Consider the following 22,212-nt stretch of genomic DNA (forward strand, 5'->3'; position numbering starts at 1 on the left):
CCTGCTCAGTGGTAAGAAAAATAGAGCTACAGGTCAACTTTTATTTTGAACCCTTGGTTCAAATCCCTTAATCCATGTTCTCATTCTGAGATAAGAGAAAGTGAATTATAGAACTATGCTTGTTCTTCAGTCCCTAACCTGCTCACTTTTCTATGAGTTAAATTCACAAATTTGAGCTGGAAAAATGTCACTATGGTTTTTCCTTGGATCTCCTGACCACTACTCAATCTGTCACTCTTTCTCAAAATTTTTGGAGCAGTGTAGGATAGATCTGGGCTATACTGCTTCACTCTACTCTACTTCTTTGCCAGACTCCCTTATTTTGCTTTTGACTGATTCAGTCAATTTGGGAATTCTGTGATTAATTGAAAGTGGGAGTGAACCTTCACCCTCATGATAGAAAAAAATGAAAAAAATCTGCCAATCAGTTGAGGAGAAGGGTTGAACTAATTTTGATGTACAAATTTAATATAATTACATTCCATTACATACTTCTCTAGCAAAAAATCATGTGAAATCCAAAGAAAATTGGGAAGACTTTCATAAATTTGGTTTACCTAAAAATAAATTTAGAAGCATAAACAATGAGGCCAGGAAGGGAACTTAGAATCACAGAATCTCAGAGTGGCAATGTACCTCATGTGCCATCTATTTCAATACAGACTTGAATAATTATCTTTTCTACAATAAATACAACAAATTAATAATTTGCCTTTACTTTGCAAGCCTCAATTAAAGGTATATTAAAGGAAGGGCATTCCATATTGAAATACTTCTAATAATTATGATGCTTTTGCTTATATCAAGTCTAAATTCATGGAGCAGCTAAGTGGCTCAGTGGATTGAAAATTAGGCCTAGAGACAGGTCTTGAATTAAAATCTGACCTCAGACATTTCCTAAATATGTGATCTTGGGCAAGTCACTTAGCCCCAGTTGCCTAGTCCTGACTACTCTTCTGCCTTGGAACCAATATTAGTATTAATTTTAAGAGAGAAATAATTGTTTTTAAAAGTATCTAAATTCACCTCTTTATAAGTTTGACTCAATGTGTAAAATTCTGCTATCTTAGATAAAATGGAACAAGTATCATCCATTGTACATGAGTCAAGATTTGCAAATACTTAAAGCTATCATTTCTCCTCTTCCTATTTCTATTTAGATTCCTAAAATCTTCCAATTTCTTTTAATTGATCATCACATGGCAGGAGAGAGAGACAGAGACACAGAGAAAGAGATACACACAGAGAGATACTGAGGCTGGTAGTGACAGAGAAACAAAGAACATAGAGAGAAAAAGAGAAACCGAGACAGAGAAGGAAGGAGACAAATAGAAATGAGACCGGTAGGCAGGTAGACAGAGACAAAGGAAGAGAAAAAGAATTTTATGGGCTTACTGGGTGACAAATACTGTGCTAAGTGCTGGGGATATAATATAAGCAAGCAAGAAAAAATCCCTATCCTCAAAGATCTTGTATTCTAATGATCAAAGGCAATATCTAGAAAGGTGGTATGGAATACTGGGCAGAAAGGTATGGTGATGGTCAAGCAGAGGCATGGGGGTCTGGTTGCTGGCAAGGTAAAAGCTTGCCTATGTGAGCTTAGCTTTTCATAGGTGTAATCCAAGTTGTCACTAGGGGTAGAAAAAGGAATATAGGCAATAGGATATAAATATATCAAAGAAAGGAGATTAATAGTCATGTGGTCTCCCTGAGACACTATAGATTCCTACTATCCTTCTGAAAAAGTGGCTCTTAAACTGAACATAGTACTATAATATGGTCTGAGCAGAAAAAAGTGCATCAAGACTATCACCTCACTAGTCCCAGAAAGGATACCTCTCTTAGTGAATCCTAATTTCCCAAAATCTCGGGCCATTATGTTATAGTCATGAGCCATACAGCGAATATAATATGCTAAAAGTCCTAGATCTTTTTAAATTATTTAATTTGAGCTATTTATTTACTAGATGAAACAAATATGACCTAGAGTGGTTTAGTAGGATCATTCTGCCAGTTACTGACAAAACTGGGATCAAAACTGGGGCTCCCACCTCTTGGTTAGATATTCTTTCTACTATATCTTATTATCTAACATATCAGTTGTTTTTTAAATGAAATTATTTTGCTTATGATGTTAAGATAATTGCTATTGATCTATTAGATATTGATGTTCATCATGAGAAATATTATTTATATATAAACATATATATGTATATTCCCAAATTTCCAGTCATGAAATCATAATGAAATGACTATCATTGCTCTTGGAAAAGGTTCATTCAACTACTCCCCTACAACCCTACAACCTGTAACTTGCTGGTCCAAATTTTTGTTCGCTGGTCTCCACTCTCCTATTTGTAGTGTTCCCCACTTTGGATTATAAGATCTTCAAAGGAAGTGACTGTGTTTACTTTTGTATTTGATTTTCAGTTTTTAGCACATTGCTTGGCATGAAGTAGTGGTTAAATAATTTTTTTTTCATTCATTCATCCATCCATTGAGTCTGCTTTGAGTTTCGCTGATTTTCAAAGTTTGGCTGTCTAGATAGTAAGTTTTCTTAAGGTGAGACAAACTTACAAATGCATCATAAGCCTTTTTATAACTAGTTAGCTAGCTCAGATGTCTGAATATCATGACATCAGAAGCTATATCCTTTGACAATGTTAGGTCAAATACATACCATTGTTACTGTTACAAAACATACATATATGTGTATGTATTATATAAATCTATATATTTCTCACAGTATTAAAAATATCATCTACATTTTACAAATAAAGAAACTGAGACCCAGAGGAGTCAAATTATTTATCTAATGTCACATAGCTGATAAAATCCCTGATCCAGTTCTCATCCCCATGTTGTCTGACTCTAAATTCATTACTCTTTCCATCACATCATGCTGCCTTGCAGGCATATGTGGGAACTTATATTTTGTAAATAAAAGGTTGGAAAGCATATGTGAGCATATGTCAAAAAGAATTTTAAAAGAATCGAGAAATCCGTGAGTTTCTGAGATTTGAAGTACCAAGAGCATGCTAAAATAATAATCATCAACAAATGAAGTCAAAAGACATTTACTGGTTGCCAACTATGTGTTTAAAAGCCTTATTAATCTATACTCCAGACAGATGTACATATGGCTTGCTCCAGATGTGGCACCAATTCAGTTCAATAAGCATGGATTATCAATCTTGCTCTTTTATAGTGGAAGGACCCAGAAAATTGACATGTTCATTCTTTCTTTGATGACCTTTCAGGTAACCCTACAGTCCTGCCACCTCTCCGAACCACAGTTTGTTGGCCAATGATACATAACTCTTAATAACTTTCTATCATCAAGGGAAAATGGAGAATAACTAATACATATTGAACCTTCCATATCTGCTTGGCCCCAGGCAAAACAAGGTCTCCCATACCATCTGGCCATTTACCCTGACATCTTATCATCTGCACTACTGCCACATATGCCTTCCCCTCCTTACAATCTCCCTCATTCTCAAATCCTTTTTACTTCATCCATAGAATATGAACCCAATTAACTGTATTATGGTTCCATTTCCCATCTTTGTGACTCTCCATGCATAAATTACCTAACCTGCCTACTGTATGTGTATAAACACTATTTCCTCCTGTCAGAACATAAGTTCCTTAAGGCCAGTCACTAACTTTTGTATTTGTAGCTCTAGTATTAAATATGGTGCCTACTATAGAGTAAATCAGAATTAAATAACTCTTTTCATTTGTTCATTCCTATATGCTAGCATTTGTCTAGTTATGTTTAAACCAAGTTCCATTGATATTACTATTAGTCTATATCATCAGATATTAGTTTCAAATGTTCTATAGCATTTGACACAACCCCTTCTCGATACTCTTTGTCATATATTTGTGTGCTTTAAAGAGCCATGAAGTTCAACACAACTAAAATATTTAAGTTATAATTTATTTGAAGTGCTTTTAGAGAGATATAGATAGATAGATAGATAGATAGAAAGATAGATAGATAGATAGATAGATAGACAGATAGATAGATAGACAGATAAATCATATTAAACATTATGTGACAGGCACTGTGCCAAATGTGAGAAATACAAATAAAAGAAAGCAAGACAGTCTCTCCTATTGAAGTCAGACACTTAAATTCAAATCCAGTCTCAGATATTTACTGACTTTGAGACCCTGGAGAAATCATCAACCTCTGTTGACCTTAATTTTCTCTCCTGTAAAAAAGAGATAATATTAACTCCTCCATCCTGGGCTGTTGTAAGGATCAAATGTGATAGCATTTGTAAAGTTCTTGGCAAATTTTAAAATGCTCTATATTTTCTAGCGATGATGATGATGATGATGATGATAATTTATGTCTGTGGTATATTTATAAGTACCTGAAATTATAGAAGGAGCATCTAGGTGGCATAGTGGATAAAGAATAAACCCTGGAATCAGGAGGACCTGAGTTTGAATCTGGCCTGAGAAACTTACAAGTTATAAACTGTGGGCAAGTCATTTAATCCTGTTTGCCTTAGTTTCCTTGTCCATAAAATGAGCCGAAGAAAGAAATGGCAAACCACTCCAGTATCTTGTCAAGAAAAACCCAAATTGGTTCTTAAAGAGTTGACTATGACTGAACAAAAATTAAAGAATGTCAGAGCTGCAAAAGATCTTATAGGTCATTTAATGCAGTCCTTTTTCCCATTAGTTATGGAAACTAAAGGAAATAAAGGCTAAATTAATGGCAGAACTGAGCCAAGAACTCAACTTTCAACTCAGCAATGGTTCAGTACTCTTTTCATGATACCTCAGCTTAACCATTCTCTCTAAATTGCATCAAACTGAAGGGAGCCATTGAAAAATGACAGGGTTATCTGAGGAGTTAGCACCAGTTCTAGTTCATTACCAGTCATATGGCTTTCCACTTCTGCCCTACAGTGAACTAGAAAAGGTCTCATTTGATTTTTGAGATGAAGGTAGTATTTTAAAATAAAAAAATAACCTTACCTTACTGTTTTAAAATCAATATTATGTATTGGTTCTAAGGCAGAAGAGTATATAGAGCTAGGCAATGGGGGTCAAGTGACTTGACTAGGGTCACATAGCTAGGAAATATCTTAGGCCAGATTTGAACCCATAGTGAAACCCACCATTCTAGGGACAAAGTGATAAATCATACAATGAGGAAATAAATTTAGCATAAATATTTTCACCAGGTGATAGTTTCAACATGTTCTGGACATTATGAAGGGATTAGGAGGATCAATCTTGAGCTGTGATACTCAAACTTTTTTATATTATTATTATTATTACAATTAAAAATATTTAATACTCCCACCAAGATCTTTTTGTTTATATAGATTGTATGTTTGTATGTATTTATCTATCTGCCTATCTATCCTTCTATTTATCCTTCTATCTATCTATCTATCTATCTCTAATGATAAACCTATCTATCACTATCATTAATCTCTCTATCTATACTTATATTGAAAATTCAAACATCTTTTCATTATGAAGATAGTTTTGACCTCACAGACCCCTTGAAAGGATAACAGGAATTCTGAGGGTCCTTGAACCACTTTTTTTTCAGAACCATTGATCTGGAGGAATAATATAATCATAGAATGAACTTTAGCAATAATAGCCCCAAAATATAGGCTCCAAAATGTAGAAACGACCTTAGAGATAAAAAAGACCTTCCTCTCACAGATGAATGCATATAAGATCCAGAAAAATGAAACAACTTGCCTAAGGTTACAAAGGTAACTAGAGGCTCATTTTGGTCCCTGGATTGCCAGACAAACTCTTTCCCTGATTCTCCATCCTCAATGGATGTTCAAGAGAAAAAGGTCCTTTTCCCCTTTGGATAGAAGGATTAGCATTTGGGGAAAACATCCAGTTTTGTATTGTTTTACTTTCTGATTTAATTTGTTTTTTCAGTTTTTGGTCATCTTAAAAAAAACTAACATAAAAAAGGATCATTTGGCATCTTGCTTTATTTATTTAATGCTGAAAGCTTTGCCAGGGTTAGCTTAATAGGCTGACAGCCATTTGAGCAGACTGTCTTGAAAATGCATATATCAAAATATAATATTTGAAGGATAACCTCAGAATATCTGAGTTGGAAAGAATAATAAAGAGTATCTAGTACAGTTCATGCCTGAAAAAAGAATCCCTTCTACATTATACCTGATGAGTAGTTCTATAGGTTTTACTTGAAAACTCAGGTTTTCATTACCTCTTGATAAAGTAACCCATCCCCATTTTGGATACTTCTACTTGTTAGAAAGTTTTCCCTTACTCAAGTCAAAAGTTGTATATTTGAAACTACCATTGTTTATAGTTTTTCCCACCTGGGGCCTAACAGAACAGGTCTAATCCCTCCTCTATGACAGCCCTTCAAATAATTGAGGGCTGCTATAGAGACAGGGAAGTTTGAGGCTGGCTGGAATAAAGAACATGAGTCAGAGGCTTTGTTGCTGGTAGAAATATATAATAAAGCTAAGAACAGAGGCCAAGAAGGTTGAAAGTCATGACTTTGCCATCTTTGTTTAGTTTGTGCTATTGCTCAACTTCATTTGATTAAAACCTTGTCAAAGAAAATTTTGGGAGCAAGTTGGACTTTGTCTCCTTTGATTAGAAAAAGTTACTGAGCATCCTGTCTGCCCCCAATACCAAACAAATTTGGAGAAGTACAGAATCATAAAGTGAGAGCTGGAAGGGACCATAGACACAATCAATCCAACCTCCACATTTTACTATTAAGGAAATAGAGGCACAGAAATTTTAAATGACTTACATGGTATCAAAGGAAATACATATCTAAGATAACATTTGGGGGGGTTGTCTTTTTTAAATTTTTATTTTAAAAATTAATTATTTACTTAGAATATTTTTCCAAGGTTACATGATTCATGATTTTTCCCACTCCTCTTCCCTCCCTGCTCCTGGACTTGAAAAGAAATTCCACTGGGTTATACATGTATCATTGTTCAAAACCCATTTCCATGTTATTCATATTTGCAGTAATCTTTTAACATTAAAACCCTAATCATATCCCCATTGAACCACATGATTGATCATATGTTTTTCTTCTGCATTTCTGGTTCCCACAGTTCTTTCTCTGAATGTGGATAGCATTTTTTTCTCATAAATTCCTCTGGATTATCTTGGATCATTGAATTGCTGCTAGTAGAAAAGTCCATTACATTTGATTTTGCTACAGTGTATCAGTCTCTGTGTATAAGGTTCTCCTGGTTCTGCTCCTTTCACTCTATATCACTTCCTAAAAGTCTTTCCAGTTCACATGGAATTCCTCCATTTATTTATTAATTTCAGCATAATAATATTCCATTACCAACAGATAACACAATTTGTTCAGCCATTTCCCAATTGATGGCCACCCCCTCATTTTCCAATTTTTTGCTACCACAAAGAGTGTGGCTATGAATACTTTTGTACAAATCTTTTCCCTTTTTATCTCTTTGGGGTGCAAAACCAGCAGTGGTATGGCTGGATCAAAGGACAGGCAGTCTCTTAAAATCCTTTGGGCATAATTCCAAATTTCCCTCCAGAATGGTTGGATCAATTCACAACTCCACCATCAATGCAGCAGTGTCCCAACTTGGGCAAATCCCCTCCAACATTTATTACTTTCCTTCACTGTCATATTAGCCAACCTGCTAGGTATGAGTTGGTACCTCAGAGTTGTTTTTATTTGCATTTCTCTATAAGAGATTTAGAACACTTTTTCATGTGCTTCCTGATAGTTTTGATTTCTTCATCTAAAAGCGGCCTATTCATGTCCCTTGACCATTTGTTGATTGGGGAATGGTTGACTTTTTGTAAATTGGACTTGGTTCCTTATATTTTTAGGAAATTAAACCTTTGTCAGAGAGTTTTGTTATAAAAATATTTTCCTTTTCTGTTGCTTTCATTCTAACATTGGTAGCACTGGTTTTGTTTGTACAAAACCTTTTTTAAATTTAATGTAATTAAAATAATTCATTTTATGCTTTGTATTGTTCTCTGTCTCTTGATTGGCCCCAAATTTCTTCATTTCCCACAGATGGAACAGGTATACTATTCTATATTCACCCAATTTATATATGATTTCATTCCCTATGTTTAAGTCATTTGCCCATTTTGAATTTATCTTGGAATAGGGTGTGAAATGTTGATCTAGACCTGATTTTCCCCCTACTTTTTTTTCCAATTTTCCCAGCAGGTTTTGTCAAAGATTGGGTTCTTGTTACCAAAGCTGGTATCTTTGGGTTTATCAAACATTAGCTTGCTGAGGTCATTTACCACAAGTCTATTCCATTGATCCACCTTTCTGTCTCTTAGCCAGTATCATATTATTTTGATGATCTGGTACTGCTAGGCCACCATCCTGTACCTTTTTTTGTCATTAGTTCCCATAATATTCTTGATCTTTTGTTCTTCCAAATGAATCTGGTTATAATTTTTCTAATCCTATTTAAAAGTTTTTTGGTAGTTTGATAGATATGACACTGAATAAGTAAATTGATTTAGGTAAGATTGTCATTAGGTAAGATGTCCTACACATGAGTAATTAATGTTTTTCCAATTGTTTAAATATAGTTTTATTTGTATGAAAAGTGTTTTGCATTTCTGTTTTTATAATTTCTGAGTTTGTCTTGGCAAATAGGGTCCCAAATATTTTCTATTGTCTATGGTGATTTTAAGTGGTGTTTAACTTTCTATATCCTGCTGCTGAGTTTTGTGGAAATATATGGAAATGCTGATGATTTGTGTGGGTTTATTTTGTATCTTGCAACTTTGCTAACATTGTTAATTATTTCTACTAGTATTTTAGTTGATTTTCTAGGCTTCTTTAAGTATACCATAATATCTTCTGCAAAGAGTGGTAGTTTAGTTTCCCCAACTGCCTACTTTAATTCCCTCAACCTTTTTTCTTCTCTAATTGGTACCACTAATGTTTCTAATACAATATTAAATAATAAAGGTGATAATAGGCATCCTTGCTTCACTCCTGATCTTATTGGGAAGGCTTCTAACTTGTACCCATTACAGATGATACTTGATGATGGTTTTAAATATATACTGTTTATTATTTTGGTGAAGGACCCTTTTATTCCTATACTTTCTAGGGTTTTTTTTTTTTAATAGGAATGGGTGTTGTATTTTGTTAGAGGCTTTTTCTGTATCTATTGAGATAATCATGTGATTTCTGTTAATTTGGTTATTGATATGGTCAATTGTGTGTATGATTTTCCTAACATTAAACCATCCTTGTATTCCTAGTATAAATTCCACCTGGTCATAGTGAACAATCCTTGTGATAACTTGCTGTAGTCTTTTAGTTAGTATTTTATTTAAGATTTTTGCATCTATGTTCATTAAGGAGATTGATCTGTAATTTTCTTTCTCTGTTTTTGGTCTGCCTGGCTTGGGAATCAGTACAATATTTGTGTCATTAAAAAGAATTTGGTAAAACTCCTTCTTTGCTTATTTTGTCAAATAATTTGTATAGTATTGAGATTAGTTGTTCTTTAAATGTTTGATAGAATTCACTTGTAAATCAATCACGATCTGGGAATTTTTCTTAGGAATTTCCTTGATGGCTTATTCAATTTCTTTTTCTGAGATGGGATTATTTAAGTATTCTATTTCCTCTTTTGTTAATTTAGGCAATTTATATTTTTGTAAATATTCACCCATTTCACCTACATTTTCATGTTTATTGCCATATAATTGAGCAAAATAGTTCTTAATAATTACCTTAATTTCCTCTTCATTAGAGGTGAGGTCATCCTTTTCATCTTTGATATTGTTAACTTGATTCTCTTCTTTTTTCACTAGATTAAACAGTACTTTATTTTATTTGTTTTTTCAAAGTATCAGGTCTAAGTCTTATTTATTAGTTCAATTGTTCTTTTACTTTCAATTTTATTAATTTCTCCTTTAATTTTTAGGATTTCCAATTTAGTTTTTATCTGGGGATTTTTAATTTGTTTTTTTTTTCTTATTTTTAAGTTGCGAGCCCAATTCATTGACCTCCTCTGTCTCTATTTTGTTCGTATAGGCACTCAAAGGTATAAATTTTCTCCTTAGTACTGCTTTGGCTATATCCCATAGATTTTCATATGTTTTCTCCTCTTTATCATCCTCTTCAATGAAGTTCTTAATTTTTTCTGTTATTGGATTTTTGACCTATTAATTTTGAAGAATTAGATTATTTAGTTTCTAATTAATTTTAGATTTGCCTTTTCATGGACCATTTTAATTATAATTTTACTACATTGTGATCTGAAAATGTTGCATTTATAATTTCTTTTTTCTACATTTGTTTGCAATATTTTTATGCCCTAGTAAATGGTTGATCTTTGTATATGTACCATTTACAGCTCAGAAGGTATATTCAGTTTTATTCCTGTTCAATTTTCTCTAGATATCTATTAACTCTAATTTTTCTAGCATTTCATTCATTTCCCTTACTTCTTTCTTATTTATTTTTTGGTCCAATTTATCTAGTTCTGAAAGAGGAAGCTTAAGGTCCTCCACTACTTTGGTCTTATTATCTATTTCCTCCTTAAACTAATTTAATTTTTCTTTTAGAAATCTAGATGTGATGCCATTTGGTGAATAAATGTTTAGTAATGATATTACTTCATTGTTTAGAGTACTATTTAATAAAATGTGATTTCCTTCATTATCTCTTTTACTGATACAAAATTTGAAATCTAATCTTCCTAATGTTTGAAGTTCATCACTGTGCCTCTGACTTCTGGCTCTCATCTTCAATTAGGACTAAGAAGGATTTACAATGAATTTTCTAACCCTAAATCAGACAGTGACACAGTGGAGAGAGTGTTGGCCCTGAGGTCAAGAAGTGTCATCTTTCTAAGTTCAAATCTGGTCTCTGATTCTTCTAGTTAATAAACCCTGAGTAAGTCACTTAACTCTGTGTGCCTCAGTTCCTAATCTGTAAATTGAACTGGAAAAGGCAAAGAAAAACCACTATAGTCAAATAAACCACCAAAAGTTGGACTTGACTAAAAATGACAGAACAACAACTAAAAGTCAGGTAGTTGTCGTGTACAATGGATTTGAACCAATGCTAGAAATAGGCTATCACAAGGCTTAATCTAAACCTGGAATTCTCTCAGTAGCTTATTTCCAGGTGTCCATAGCTAGGTCTTATGGTATATAGCTTCACTGGCTAAACTCTATTCTATCAGCCAGCTTTTGTCATGGAGTCCCTGACTGATTTACTGCTTTCCAGACACTGGACCTGAGCAGATAGGAGCTGAGAAGATGAGCAGATGGCTTTGAAGAAATTAAGTACAGAAGTAGGCACTTCAAATACAAAGGTGAAACCAAAAGTCCCTTTCTTCAAGAAACATTCTTTCCACTTGGATAGGAGGACTACATTTACTTAAATAAGCAAATAGCAAATGTATACAAAGTAATGCAAAGCAACTTGGAATCATAAAGAGCATAAGTCAATAAGGAACTCAAGAAAGAACATATGTAAGGAAATATAAAAACCATTTTGAAGGAAGAAAGGATAGAGGCAGAGTTGAGTATGGAGTATATTCTTTACACAACAAACAATCTGTTCAAATACATAGGAACAGGAGAGGTCAAGATGTGAATGGGGAAACAGCAAATAGTCTATGATTCCTGGTCATCTTATTTTCTCTCTCAGAGAAAATGGAATGGAATTATATCTTATATAAGATATAAGCCTAGAAAGGTAAGTACAAATCAGAAGTTGGAGACTGTTAAATGCCAGGAAATGACCTGTTCAGGCCAGTGTTTTAAAAGTTTCAGTCTGGCAGTTGTGTGAAGGATAGATTACAGAGAGGAAAGACTGATGGAATAAAGGAATAATTAAGAAGCTATTGTGATAGTAATACAAGAGGTGATGAGGATTTGAATTAGATGAGAGGTTTTCAGGATAAGACAGCTAAATCACAAGAAATTAATAGTAATATCCTCTTTCCTTTGACTCTCTAAATACATACTTACATACACATATATAAAATATACGTATATATACACACATAAATAATGATTTATGTTATATTATAATTGTATTATCCTTTTCACTCTTGTTGAGTCATTTCAGATATGTTCAACACTTTATGACTCCATTTGGGGTTTTCTTTGCAAAGATACTGGAGCAGTTTGCCATTTCCTTCTCTAACTCATTTAGAGATGAGGAAAATGAGGCAAACAGCATTAAGTGACTTGCCCATGGTCACATGGCTAGTAAGTGTCTGAGACTGTATTTGAACTCAGGAAGATGAGTTTTCCTATCTCCAGGCCCAGCACTTTTTCCATTGTAACACCTATCTGAATTATTCTTTGGCTTAAATTAATTTGTTTTTTAACTATATACCATGTCATTCTTGACTTGCATCCCATTCCCATTTCTTCCTAAAATCATTAAATATATATGTATGTATATTACAAAATTATACATATATATAATATCCTTAGAAAAATAATGATCATAGCATATATTAGTTTACTTAAGTATATAATATACATGTATACATATATGTATATTTAACAATTTCAAGAAGAAATGGAGGATGGTGGATAAGTCAGGAATGGCATGGTGTAAAGTTGGAAAACAAATGAGGTAAGCCAGAGGATAATTAATTTTCAATTTCTTTGGCATTTCAATATTCCTCATGCATAGATCTAATTATCTCAACTCTTCTACTCTAAAGTCAGAAAGACTTCCAACTTGCCATGTTATCTGCTAAACAAAGTCTAAATTCCTTAGCAAGGCATTGATGGCCCTCTATAACCTGACATTATCTTCTGCTTATAACATTATCTTTTATTAACTACACAAATTCTCCCCTCTCTCCCAATGGCCTATACTTCAGCCATGGCCGATTATTAAATGTCTTTAGTGCACTCCCTTCCCCTATATTTTTTACCTTTGACCTTTGATTAATTTCATTTGTCCCCTTTGCCTAAAATGACCTCCACTCCTTTGTTTCACCTGTTAAATTCCCACTTAGCCTTTAAAGTCCATTTCTAATGCTCTCTCTATTGGGATGCTGCCCCACATCCCCCCAGAGAGGGGGATTATTTTTATCTTAGATTTCACAAAGCACTTTGTACCTCTAGAGTGTACTTTTTATGTCCTACTAGTATTTTACATCTCAATGAATGTCTCATGTAGAGAGTAATGTCTTGGTAGAGAGTAAGTGCCCTGAGGGCACCTCTAAATTCTCTAATCACTTGGTATAACACTATTTATTTAGGCACTACATATTTGTTGAATTGAAGACATCTTCCTTACAAACTATGAAGGTAATTTGTCCAATTAAAAAAATAAATATACCAGAATTGCACATTAAAATCACTGATGTTCCCTTGAAAGCACTCACCTTGGGATCCCAATGTGTTATGATCCTTTAGTACATGTTTCAAATGAACTTTGGAAATCACCTTTAAAATCTACAGCTCATACTCTTAAATAACTCCTCTGGTGAGTACTTTTCATCCTTTGAGGATTGTTTCATTTTGGGAATTAGTCAAAAGTCTTTTTTGAGAGAAGTAATCTGACAAATAAGGTAGGTAACCATAATAGCAAAGACATAACTAAGGTAGGATTTCTGGGGCTTTCTACTGGGCCACTGGGGCTTTCTAACAGGCACCAGCATATAATATATGTTGAAAACCCTCCAAAAAGGTTTTATGTGTCAAACATACTTCCTCTCTGTGGTGGTCCAAAGCTTCCTGGAGTTGTGCCTTATACTTCATCTTTCTCTCTACTTTTCTTCATCCTCAAAAGGCTTTGGGGAAAGGTTGGGGAAACCTCAGGAGTTGGAGGTTGGAAACTGTAAGAGATCAGGAAGGAGGATAAGGAATAGGTTGTCCTTTCTCCCTGGGCTCATCTTGTGCCCCTCAGGTGTTGGAACAAGTTTGGCCTGAGAGAGAAAGAAAGACCTAGAAAGAAATGGAGGCTCAGGCTATGGACTAGTAAATGGTGAAGAGAGAATAAGGTAACCCTTTCTAAGGCAATTGAATCAACATCTACTCCTTCAATGCTTAGAAGAGGGAATGACAGGCACAGGAGAGGTTAAGCAAGTAGTTTGTAGGGAATATGGAGATAAAACAAGGTTGTTTGAAGTTGGAGAGGGGAGTAACTGAACACTCCCTGAATTCCCTCTGAGCTGATCCTATTTCCTCCCATTTATTTGGCCTTATCCTTCCTATTTTTGCTCCAGATGAAAAAATCCCTAGTTACTTTCCAGCTTAATAATCATAGTAACTCAGATTTCTATAGAACTGTATAATTTTTTTAAAAACCTTTACCTTCCTGTCTGAGAATCAATACTAAAAAACTGAGGTCCAGAGGGGGCTAGTGACTTTGCTAGTAAGTAGCATTGGTTTGCTATAGAAGAAGCTAATTTTCATTTCCCTGGAGCACTAGGATCACTAGCTCCTGGTGATGAGTTTCAGAGAGGGAAGTCCCCAGGGACTTGGGGTGAATTTTGACTGGAAAATTCTAAGGAGAGTTGGTAAGATTCATGGTCACAAACCTCACTGCATTGCCCTGGAGGAGTCTCAGCAAGTGGAAGAAAGGGTGCCCTGTTGGAGACAGCTCATCTGCTCAGGGGTCATCTATGGCCACCTGAGTGGATTCTCACAGAGGATCTGCCTATCCAACCAAGTAAAACTTTTCCTTTGTGTAACCAGATCCATCTGTCCCTCTTTATTTTGCCATTTCTACCTTGTTCTAAATTCCTCAGGTATGTGCAGCATAGTCTCTGTGTTTTCCACCTTATTGAATTAAGTTTTGTGGAGTTGCATTTAGGAATATTCATTCTAGCAATATGCTGTTGTATTGTACCAGTTATTAAAATGTCTTACAAAAAACAAAGATGGAAACTTTCAGGTGTTTTTCATATTCATAAGCAGCTCTCTTGAGTTCTTTCTTCTGCAGCCTTTCTACAGTCTAACATTTGAAAGGCTTGTGGAGGGAGAACTTGGACCCTAGGCCATGGGATAGTCCAATAAACTAAAATTAGGCACTATATATATGCATGTATAACACACACACACATATAGATATATGAAACAACATAGGCTATTATATTGTGAAATGTAGAATATTTAGGTTTGAACTTAATTGTTTTTTTTTTCAGGAAAAATGAAATATTTTTACTTGTTTTCTTAAAAAAAATACTAAGCATTGTTTCCAAAGCAGTAAGGGCTACACAATTGGGGTTAAGTGACTTTGCTCAGGGTCACACAGCTAGGATATGCCTGAGGCCAGATTTGAAACTAGGTCCTTTCAACTCCAGACTTGGTGGTCTATCCACTGTGCTACCTAGCAGCCCCTACCAGTATATAATTGGCAAAGGGCTTTATAGTTTGCCCTCAAAAACACATTAGCTACATTTTACAAAAAGAAGAAGCTGGAGCTCCTGGGAGTGAAAAAGTTTGCCCAAAGTTATGAAGCTAGCAAGTGGCAGAGCTGGGACCCAATACTCAGTATTTTAAATACAAACTTAGTGCTCCTTCTATTAAATTACAACCCCCTAAGTAATAATTGCTTATTTATAGGAAAAGGAAGCTGCTATTCTTATAGGAATTATGCAGACTAGTCTCCCTACTTCATAGTCACCCCTTTCATGAAGCACATCTTTACATGTACACACAGAAATGAAATTACTTGAATAAACTCTGATGTCTTCTTGACTCTTTCATTTTACAAATAAACATCCTGTTCCCTTCAATTATAGTGGAGGAGACTCCAGTTAATATTTAAGATGGTCTACAATTTGGGAGTGTTTCATTCATACCCTTATACTCCCACCTTCTGCCTCTTTCCAGCCAGAAGGCTAATCTAGTGTCCTTGATCTATGTGGTTCATTCCCACCATGTCTGGCCAAGCTCCTTCTAACAGATGCCCCCTAATGCTGCAAGACCAAACTGAAATCTTTCAAAACTACCAAAAATGTGAGTCAACCCCTCCCCTGACTTAACACTTCCTCTCACATACCACTCCTAAAACTCAGACTCCTGGAAAATGTCATAAAGTGAATTGCTATGTCCCTATGAATCATAAAAGTAGACTGCTCACAGGTCTCTTGCTCTTTGGCCTACCCTGTGCAGAGCTGGGAATGACTAAGACAAGCAGAATTTTATAATACAGTAATGTTTTAAGGCGACTTCTGGGTGCCCTCTCCTTTACATTTTAATGTTACACTAATGTTGGATTAAAATGGAATTCCTATGGTAATATACAATGTCTAAATCAATACCAACTGATTAGTGTCACAAGGATGAAAATTAAAAGATATCATAGCAATGGCAAAACTCAAATAAGGCATCTTGGTGAATAATGCTGTATGTGTCCATTAACTCATGCCTGGCTAATGCTAAATTACAATAAAATATCTCAGGAATTCTGGCAAGAACCACTTTAAAGCCCACAGAATGTAACCCAATTAGCACTAAGATGATAAATGCAGAAAGAATTCATTATATCCATAGACTCCTTGTAAAATGGACTCTCATAAACTTCACTTTAAAGGACTCTTCCATTATTACTAACACAATGGCCAGAAGGCCTCTACAGGGCCACTAAACTGGATCAAATCCCAGAGATAACATTCAGACATATGCCTTAGACAGACCAAGTCTACCAGGAAAGTCAGACAATAAATAATTTATGCATTCTCTCCATCCTCTGCCCTCTGTGTATCTTCATGTACCAAGCTCTGTCATTTTTTGTCGCTATTCATGACTGTCTCTTTTCTCTATGCTTTCAGTAGTCTGAGAATCAGGGGGATAGAAATGATGACAGTAGGAGGACTCTGACTAGCCAAGAAATGTCAGATCTAATACATCTTGGAATTTTCAAACTGGTAAAGATCCCCAATTCCTGAGATGCTATTGGTCATCTCTGCAAGATCTTGGAATATGTGTAAAGCTCTCAAAGGACTTTTCACCCCAATTTGGGGGGGGGGGAAAGACAACGAAGGGATTGGTAAGTACATAGATGAATGAGTTTGACTCCTGTAGCAACAAAATTTAAAGAATGTGGGGTTTTTTTTACATTTTTAAATTAAAAATTCTTTTTTAATTTTAAAATATTTTTCCATGGTAACATAATTCATGTTCTCTCCCTCCCCTCTCTCCTTCCCACTCCCAGAGCTGACAAGCAATCCCACTGAGTTATACAAGTGTTATTATTCATTTTTGTAATAGAGTAATCTTTTAAATTCAAAACCCCACATATAGTACCCATATAAACAAGTGATAAATCATATACTTTTCTTCTGTGTATATGCTCTGATAGTTCTTTTATTTATTTTTTTATTTTGGTTACAATAATAATTTTATTTCCCTCCCTCCCCTCCACCCATACTTTCTACAGCTAACATGAAATTTCATTGGGTAATACTTGTGTCCTTGATCAGAACCTATTTCCATGTTGTTGTTTGCACTATGATGTTCATATAGAGTCTACATTCCCAACTATATCCCTTCAACCCATGTTTTCAAGCAGTTGTTTTTCTTCGGTGTTTTTACTCCCACAGTGTTTCCTCTGAATGTGGATAGTGGTTTTTCATGTAGATTACTCCAAGTTGTTCAGGATAACTTCATTGCCACCAGTGTAGAAGTCCATTACATTCGATTGTATCACAGTGTATCAGTCTCTGTGTACCAACGTTCTCCTGGAGGTTGTTCCAGTTCCCATGGAATTCCTCCAATTTATTATTCCTTTGAGCACAATAGCATTCCATCACCAAAATATACCACAAATTGTTTAGCCATTCCCCAGTTGAGGGGCATCCCCTCATTTTCCAATTTTTTGCCACCACAAAGAGCAGAGCTATGACTATTTTTGTACATGTCTTTTTCCTTATTATCTCTTTGGGGTACAAACCCAGCAATGCTATGACTGGATCAAAGTGCAGACAGTCTTTAAGTGCCCTTTGGGCATAGTTCCAAATTGCCCTACAGAATGATTGTATTAATTCACAACTCCACCAGCAAAGCATTAATGTCCCAATTTGCCACACCCCCTCCAGCATTCATTACTTTCCTTTGCTGTTATGTTAGCCAATCTGCTAGGTGTGAGGTGATACCTCAGAGTTGTTTTGATTTGCATTTCTCTGATTATTAGAGATTTAGAGTACTTTTTCATGTGTTTATAAATAGTTTTGATTTCTTTAACTGAAAATTGCCTATTCGTGTCCCTTGCCCATTTATCAATTGGAGAATGGCTTGATTTTTTCTACAATTGGTTTAGCTCTTCATAAATTTGCATAATTAAACCTTTGTCAGAGGTTTTTGTAATGAAGATTGTTTCCCTATTGGTTGCTTCCCTTCTAATTTTGGATCCATTAGTTTTGACAAAATCTTTTTAATTTGATGTAATCAAAATTATTGATTTTACATTATGTGATTTTTTCTAGCTCTTGCTTGGTTTTAAAGTCTTTCCTTTCCCAAAAAGCTGACAAGTATACTATTCTGTGTTTGCCTAATTTGCTTATAGTTTCCTTCTTTAATTTCAGGTTATTCACCCATTCTGAGTTTATCTTGGTAAAGGGTGTGAGATGTTGATCCAAACCTAATCTCTCCCATACTGTCTTCCAATTTTCCCAGCAGTTTTTTATCAAATAGTGGGTTTTTGTCCCCAAAACTAGGATCTTTGAGTTTATCATAGACTGTCTTACTGAGGTCATTTACCCCTAGTCTATACCACTGATCCTCCTTTCTGACTCTTAGCCAGTACCAAATTGTTTTGATAGCCACTGTTATATAGTATAGTTTGAGATCTGAGACTGCAAGTCCTCCTTCCTTTGCATTTTTTCATGATTTTCCTGGATATCCTTGATTTTTGTTCTTCAAAATGAACTTTGTTATGTTTTTTTCTAATTCAGTAAAAAAGTTTTTTGGCAGTTCAATGGGTATGGCACTAAATAAGTAAATTAATTTGGGCAGGATTGTCATTTTCATTATGTTAGCTCATCCTACCCATGAGCAATCAATGTTTTTCCAATTCTTTAGATCTAGTTTTAATTGTGTGGAGAGTGTTTTGTAGTTCTGCTCATATAGTTCCTGTGTTTGTCTCAGCAGATAGATTCCTAAGTATTTTATATTGTCTAGGGTGATTATAAATGTAATTACACTTTCTAATTCTTGCTGCTGAAATGTGTTGGAAATATATAGAAATGATGATGACTTATATTGGTTTATTTTGTATCCTGCAACTATGCTAAAGTTGTTAATTAATCCGACTAGCTTTTTAGTTGATTCACTAGGATTCTTTAAGTATAGCATCATAGCATCTGCAAAGAGTGATAGCTTGGTCTCCACATTGCCAATTTTAATTCCTTCAATTTCTTTTTCTTCTCTAATTGCAACTGCTAGTATTTCTAATACAATGTTAAATAATAGAAGTGATAATGGGAATCCTTTTTTCATACCTGATCTTATTGAAAAGGGTTCTAGTTTATCCCCATTGCAGATGATGTTTGCTGATGGATATATATATATATATATATATATATATACTGTTTGTTATTTTTAGGCAATGCCCTTCTATTCCTTTACTTTCTGGTGTTCTCAATAGGAAAGGGTGTTTTATTTTATCAAAGGCTTTTTCTGCATCTATTGAGATAATCATGTGGTTCTTGTTGGTTTGCTTGTTGATGTGGTCAATTATGTGGATGGTTTTCCTAATATTGAACCAGCCCTGCATCCCTGGTATAAATCCTACTTGATCATGGTAGATGACCGTTCTGATCACTTGCTGCAGTCTTTATGCTAGTATCCTATTTAAGATTTTTGCATCTATATTCATTAGGGAGATTGGTCTATAGTTTTCTTTCTCTATTTTTGACCTGCCTGGCTTTGGGATCAATACCATGTTTGTGTCTTAAAAGGAATTTGGTAGAACTCCTTCTTTGCTGTTTCTGTCAAATAGTTTGTGTAATATTGGGATTAGTTCTTCTTTGAATGTTTGAGGGAATTCATTTGTGAATCCATCTGGACCTGGGGATTTTTTCTTAGGGAGTTGTTTGATAGCTTGTTCAATTTCTTTTTCTGATATGGGGTTGTTTAGGTAATCAATTTATTCCTCTGTTAGTCTAGGAAATTTATATTTTTGTAAGTATTCATTCATATCACCAAGATTTCCATATTTATTGCCATATAATTGGGCATAATAATTTTTAATGATTGCCTTAATTTTCTCTTCATTACAGGTGAGGTCTCCTTTTTCATCTTGGATACTATCAATTTTTCTTCTTTCCTTTTTTTAATTATACTGACTAGTACTTTGTCTATTTTATTTGTTTTTTTCAATATACCAGCTTCTAGTCTTATTTATTAAATCAATAGTTCTTTAAATTTTATTAATTTCTCCTTTGATTTTTAGGATCTCTAATTTAGTCTTCATCTGAGGATTTTTAATTTGTTCACTTTCTAGTTTTTTAATTTGCATGCCCAATTTGACCTCTGCCCTCCCTAATTTGTTAATATATGAACTCAGGGATATAAATTTCCCCCTGACTACTGCTTTGGCTGAATCCCATAGGTTTTGAAAGGATGTCTCATCATTGTCATTTACTTCAGTGAAATTATTAATTGCTTCTATGATTTGTTCTTTGAATAACCAGTTTTGGAGAATCATATTGTTTAATTTCTGATTAATTTTTATTTACTTCTGCATGTACCCTTACTAATTATTATTTTCATTACATTGTAATCTGAGAAGGTTGCATTAATTTTTCTGCTCTTTTGCACTTGTTTTCAATGCTTTTATGCCCTAATACATGGTCAATTTTTGTGAATGTTCCATGTGCTACTGAGAAGAAGGTGTATTCCTTTTTGTCCCTATTTATTTTTCTCCACATATCTACTTATTCTAATTTTTCTAAGATTTCATTCACTTCTGTTACCTTTTTCTCATTAATTTTTTGGTTTGATTCATCTAGTTCAGATAGAGGAAGGTTCAGGTCTCCCACTAGTATAGTTTTTCTGTCTATTTCATCCTTGAGCTCCACTAGTTTCTCCTTTAGAAAGTTGGATGCTATGCCATTCAGTGCATACATGTTGAGTACTGGTATTTCCTCATTGTCTATACTGCCTTTTATCAGGATGTAATTACCTTCCCTCTCTTTTAACTAGATTTATTTTTACTTTTGCTTTGTCAGATATCATGATTGCAACTACTGCCTTCTTTTTATCAGTTGATGCCCAATAGATTTGGCTCCATCCTCTTACTTTCACCCTATGCATATCTATCTTCCCCGTGTGTGTTTCTTGCAGACAGGATATGGTAGGGTTTTGGATTCTAATCCAATATCCTATTCTTTTGTGTTTTATGGGTGAGTTCATTCCTTTCACATTCAGAGTCCTGATTACCAGCTGTGTATTTCCCAGCATTTTGATTTCTACTCCTGGTCCTGCCTTTTCTTCTTTCACTATTTCCTTCTACACCAATGTTTGGTTTTAATCAGTTCCCCTAGTTCCCACCTCCATTTTACTTCCCTTTCTACCTCCTCTTTTTATTTCCTCCTTATTTTCTTTGCAGTCTTTTTAAAACTACCCCCACCTTCTCCCTCCCTTATACTGCTTCCCACCCCACCAGTCCATTTGTTACCCTTCTACTCCCCTATAGGCTGTGAATTTATTCTCTGCCCCAATGGATTGGATTGTTCTTCACTCTTTGGGTCAATTTCAGTGCACATAAGAGTTGAGTATTTTCTCTCTCCAACCTCTTTTCCCTTCCAGTGTATTGATGTTCTCCCCCCCTCCCGCCATAAGCTTTTTTGTGATATATAAATTTACCCCTTTTGTTTCTTTTTCCATTTATTTTAGTATTAACCTCTTTTTAGCTCTAGTTGTATATACATATATATATACTCATGCATATGTATTTATGCATACATATATCTATATACCTATTTATGTCTTATTATTTCATCCTATACAATTTCTCACTGTTCCCCCTAAGTGTAATTCTTTTAGCTGCCCAGGTGATGACAACAGTTTTTAAGAGTTACCAATGATCTATTTTCTTATAGGGATACATATATTTTAACTTACTGAGTCTCTTAAAAAAAGGTTTTAAAAAATTTTTTTTGTTTTTTATTTGTTTTTCTTTTTTCCCTCTTTTTTAATTACCTTTTGATAATTCTCTTGAGTTCTATGCTTGGACATCATATTTTCTGT

Source organism: Monodelphis domestica, chromosome 5, assembly GCF_027887165.1.
Source record: "Monodelphis domestica isolate mMonDom1 chromosome 5, mMonDom1.pri, whole genome shotgun sequence".
In the NCBI taxonomy this organism is placed as follows: Eukaryota; Metazoa; Chordata; class Mammalia; order Didelphimorphia; family Didelphidae; genus Monodelphis; species Monodelphis domestica.